Below are 6,029 nucleotides of genomic sequence, written 5' to 3' on the forward strand. Positions count from 1 at the left end.
TCTGTATGAAGGTAGTATAAGATTCAAGCAGCCTGAAATCTCTGAGCCAACTGAGAGATTAAGGCTTGCTCTGGAGATCTGTATGAACCTAAAGCAAGTTTTGCATGAATGAGAGGTAAAATTTATTGTGTAAATCACTGAATTTGGGGAGTTGACTGATACCGAATAATATCCTAGCTCATCCCAATATTGTTAGATGTATTATTGCTCCCCTTTCATAGGTGAGAAAACAGAGGCATGAGAGATTAATTGATTTGTCCGAAGTCATACATTTATTAAGTGGTGGAGTCAGATTTTCACATTGTAGTTTAGTTCTGTATTCTTAATCACAACAGATACATATTTGCTAGTAACTCCCTTTTCGTTCTCCATCCTTGGGAACACTTCCAATGGATGTTGATAATCATCAAGTTTTATTTCTGCTTTTCTTTCTTTCAAAGAATGTTTGAAATGTCTCACTTTATAAAATTTTAATCTGCAATATTTTACCAGGCTTTATATTTTATAATGTATTTTATATATATATATCTATAACATATATAAATGTTTTATACTGCATTATATGTATTATAAATGTATATATGTATAAAGGTTGGTAAAAATGGTTTGTAAATGAGTTTCATGAACATTTATTAGATCAGTTAAGAGTTCTGACAAAATTGTAAACCCTCTCCTGAGCCATAATTTCATTTCTTTAATAAATATTTAAAAACACAAATACATTGGTGTGTTTCTAATAAAAGATATTTGTCATTTTTCTAATGAGGATTACTAAATATATTAACCAAGAAGAGGCACATCGACATTTTGTGTAGATGGCAAGCTCTAACAAATAATTTGTAAAATATGCATCTTGGCCATCAGTTACAGGTATATTTTAATAGCAAGTTAATCGCTGTCCATCAAAGTGAGTGAGAATTAGAAATCCTACCTTACTGAATAGAGTTTATTGTCATGTCATGTATTTTTTGGTTGCCCATTTTTTTAGGGTGCAATGCCCAGGTAGGCCCAACTATCTACATGCCAAATATTCAGGGATCAGATTGAGAGTGTTGGTGCCTCACCATTTAAGAAGAGACAACTAAAGACAATTATATCGCAGTGACAAAGTCAACAATGAATTCATTGTCTCTCAAAGACATCTGACCATTATTTACAGAAATAAGATAAAATGAGCAACTTGGTATCAGAATTGAAGTTAATGAACAAGATGGGAATACAGCAAAGCTGGATAATCTATATGCCTAGGCAAATAGTTGAAATAACTGAACATCTGAATTATATATTATTATATATTTAAATCCACGGACCCGTACCAAGCCCACTTAATCTGAATTTTGATGGAAAAGGACAGAAGGGGTTAGGGCCAGGCTTTAAGATATCCTCCTGAGGGAAAAAAAATCACTCTCAATGCATTTTAAATAACCAAAATAACTTTTAGGAGACCATGAAGAAAGATTTCTAAGAAGATTCTTTGTGCCTTAAAAAATCTTACTCAGTTCCCGTGAGTGAGCTTTGTTCATCTCTCTCACCTATAATAGAACTTTATATCTTCAATGATTGTAAATTATGTCTTTAAATTTGTTAATGCAAATTTACATTAATTTAAATAAAAATTATGGTTCTGCCAGTACAGCTTAGGTGAAGACATTTATTTTTATCCCACTGCTGCTTTGGCTACTTTAAAACATGTACCATATATAATATAGCATTATAAAGTGTTAAACAACCTACAGAGTGCTAAATTACAGAAATTTTACAGGAATAAATTGCAGACAATTTAAACAACCTACAGAAAATTACATGGCAATAATTCCATTAGGCTCGTAGTTTATGAAGCCCTGATATAATTATATCTTTGCAAAGCACTACAGGCAATTTATTTCTCTCAAAGTCCACGCTGTATCTAAAAATTCTCAGAGCATCACACCTGAAAATCCTCGAAGACTAGGAAATAGCGTAAAAAGTTATAGTTGAATATCATAAAATAACATTCTTAGCAATGTGGGGCTTTAACAACAAAAAAGTTACCACAGGACCAAATGAAATGTTTAGTTTGTTTTATAAAAATAAATAAAGCATCATAGATAAAGTTAATCATGAAGGTATTTTTTTTTTCTGTTTTTAGAAATAGCGTGCTATGCACCCAAAACATTTTAGAGTACTGGCTTAGCATAAGATGCATACAAACTTATCAACAAATATCAAGTGAAAGATCCATAAATTATTTAATTTCATGCATAAAACATATAAATAAAATTCATATCTTATCAATGCAAATACATGAGTATATAAATTTATAATTTATATAATTGTATATATATCTGCATTATATAAAATACATGCATACTCTGCTTCAGCTGATAGTTTTCCAAGAAGGTGACTAGCAATTTGGCATCATAGAAGAACCCAAATGTTGTGATTTATTTTCTTCTTTTCAATGTATCATTAAAAACCTACAGTATCTTAGTACTATCTAATAACTATGAGTTAAGGACACAATTTCACATGACTCCAAGTCAGAGAGACTTTTTTGTGAATATAATCTTTAGAAACCTGATTAATATGCTGTCAGTTCAAAGACAGTACTTGACATTTGTGGGGATTGTGTTAAAGGTCTCTCAAATGGGAAACTACTTTTTTTTTTTTTTTTTTTTTTTTTTTTTTACTGATTCCATGGATAAGACACAAAAATGTTAAAGAGATGTGTGTTTATGTATAAAAGTAGACCAGCTAGAGAGAAAAAGCTTTCTCATTAGTGGGTGTTGTTTATTCAATTTTAATAATACTCATTCTGGACATGGATCTTAACCATAGTAGTTATGTAACTTCTACCTAGCCCTATAATAAACGTATCTGGAGGAGAGCTTTTATATAGAGCTGTGTGAAGCTGTTAAATGGATTGGGAATGACTCAACTCATCCCACAGAATAAAAATATAAATAACATACTGCCATCCTAAGTGTAATAATATACTATAAACATTCATTCATTCATTTATTCAACAACTATTTGAGTGTTTAGCAATCAGACAATGTACATTAGTGGTAAACAGAACATTGTAGTTCCTGTTCTTGTGAATCTTACAGTTTAATCATTTTTCATATTATCACTTTCCTTAAATTCCTCTTTTTGAAAATAACCTCTCATCCCAAGGGACTCAATATACTAAATAATTAATGCCTGGGATGAGAATATTCTGATGCAAAAAAAAAAATAAATAAATAAAAAAAAGTTGACTAAGCCTTAAGTTAGTAATGAGGTAATGCAAGGGGAACCCTTGTGCCTTATTATGAGGTCCACTTGAGTTACAAGATTTCAAAGAAATTCTTTTAACATCTCAATATTTCAAAAATAGAATATTATCCTGAGTTAATTACTATCACTATAAATGATATGCAAGGGAATTCTGCCATTAATTTTAGTTTCTTTTCATTAGATAGCTGGTGAATACTGTTATGTAGCTATGAGAATAGTTTTCGGTTCTGATATAGTCCCTTTCTCTTCATCTTGCATGGTTTATGTTATGCTAATCCATGATGATTATGTGCCATCCCCTGCACTCTCATTATTTCTGTCCCATACCGGGATGTATTGGGGGTATTGCTCCTTTTAAAATAATGGCTTTCTTAGCATTTTCAGAAATATCTCATTCTTTACACCTACAATTGCTCAACGTTTGCTTTAAGTACCAAAAATTAATCAACCATGTTCTCAAAGATGGTTGCTCTTTTCAATTCTTTGCAAAATGAATGACATACATGGCCCTGGAAGTAATTTTGCTAAGTGCTATAGCTTTACTTTTTAACCTGAGCACTCTGTGCACCCTTTAAGGATCATTATCTTGTCTTGAGGTGATATCTGGAACATGTAATGGGAAATATATTTTATCTTATGCCTTTCAGCAAAAAGCAACTGTGTTATTGAGTCTAAGCTTTCCTCACTAAGTTAAAACAAGGGCTTTGAAAGATTTCTCGGTTTATTTTATGGGTTGGCACACTATGACCTGTTTTTGTACATAAAGTTTTATCAGAACACAGTCACATCCATTCATTTACTTTTTCTTAAATGGCTGCATTCAAGCTACAACAACAGAGTTGAACTCTGAGTAGCTCTGAAAGGTGCTATGTGAACAAGAAAGCCCTTTTCAAAAAACACTTTGTCGATTCTTGGTTTATATGAAGGAGGAACATTTCAATGTAAAATTATCTCTTATTGGCAGAATATTTGGGTCATTTGTGAGATTTAGACATGTCGATATACCCTGTCTATTCTAAAATACATAATAATATGCTATATTATGTAATAAAATATGTTATATTTATACATAAATTATGTATAATTATTAATAATAACATTAATGGGAACAACATCAGTGGCTAATATTTTAGTTCTTACAATGTGCTAGACATTCTTCTAAGCTATTTACATGTATTAACTAATTTAATTTCATAATCTTATAATATGGGTATTAGGTTTAGCCCCATTTTCCAGACAGAGGAACTGAAGCAGAGGTTAAATGACCAAACTATAGCCACACTGCTGGTAATCGAAGGGGTTAGGATTGAACCTGATTATTCAGAGACAGAACCCTGGCTTATAGGGACAGGATGGTAAGTGCTTTATTTTTCTGCCCTATTCTCTGGATTTCTTGCCTTTCCAAACATACTGTGAGCTTCAATAAATCAGAGTGATTGCTAGCAAAGAGAACTTCTTGAGGCAATACACATTTTACAGTTCCTAAATCAGCAGATGGCCTCCTGTTATTTCTTTTCATTTAGTATCATTGAGCTCCAAGGTCTTACAAAAATTACCTCAGTAGCTTTTAGTTTCCTAAGAAAAAGTTAGGTTTTGTCCAAACTCTGCACTTGAGATGTTAAAGCACGCAAACAAAATCATTTGTTCACTGCAATTCAGTAACAATTAGAAATTAAATTGATCTCCCTCATTTTCCTCATGCCTTTTCTACTCACAAAGGTGGAAGTGTCTTTAAGATCTGTAGTGAGAAATACCCCTAGTTTGGTGTATTCAGGAGTGCAGTGGTGCAATCATGGCTTATTGCGGCGTCGACCTCCCAAGCTCAAACCATACTCCCACCTCGTTTTTTGATTTTTGTGTAGAGACGAGGTCTCACTCTCTTGCTCAGGCTGGTCTTGAACTCCTGGGCTGAAGTCATCTGTCTGCCTTGGCCTCCAAAGTTCTGGGATTATGGGGGCATGAGCCACCATGCCCAGACTTTAGGTGCATTTGAAGTGAAGCATTTATGAAGGACTTTTAAAATTTTTGAATGAAAGAAAACATGGCGAGGGCTTAAAACTAAGAGTCCTGCAAAGGTGAAAAGTGATATCATTTCTCTAGTTTCTGTAGTGGAGAAGTTGGAATCTGATAACCCAAATGTCTCATTGTGGATTTCCTTGAATCCTTCAACAAGTCACTTAATCTATGGCTGAATTCCACTATCATCATAAACATAGTAATATCTATCTTGAAGAACTTTTAAAGCTCAGATGAAAAGCAGATCAGAATAACAAAAGTCACTGTATACACAATTAAATTCTCCATTTGATGCTCAGATTAATAAGCTTTGCAATGAAAAGAGAGGAGAGAAAGGGAAGAGGAAGCCAGAGAGAGAGAGAGAGAGAGAGAGAGAGAGAGAGAGAGAGAGAGAAGAGAAGAGAAGAGGAGAGGAGAGGAGAGGAGAGGAGAGGAGAGGAGAGGAGAGGAGAGGAAAGGGAAGGAAGAAAGATAATATACAGTGGACTTGAATTTGAGGTGTCCGAGCAGATGTATTCTGGTGCTTGTGTCAAGGCATTGGAATTTAAAGAAATATGGCCAGCCCAAAAAACTGGAAAAATTCCCTTTGAAAACTGGCATAAGACAGGGATGCCCTCTCTCACCACTCCTATTCAACATAGTGTTGGAAGTTCTGGCTAGGGCAATCAGGCAAGAGAAAGAAATCAAGGGTATCCAGTTAGGAAAAGAAGAAGTCAAATTGTCCCTGTTTGCAGATGACATGATTGTATATTTAG

This window comes from Rhinopithecus bieti, unplaced genomic scaffold (assembly GCF_001698545.2).
Source record: "Rhinopithecus bieti isolate Rb0 unplaced genomic scaffold, ASM169854v2 scaffold_12013, whole genome shotgun sequence".
Taxonomy (NCBI): domain Eukaryota; kingdom Metazoa; phylum Chordata; class Mammalia; order Primates; family Cercopithecidae; genus Rhinopithecus; species Rhinopithecus bieti.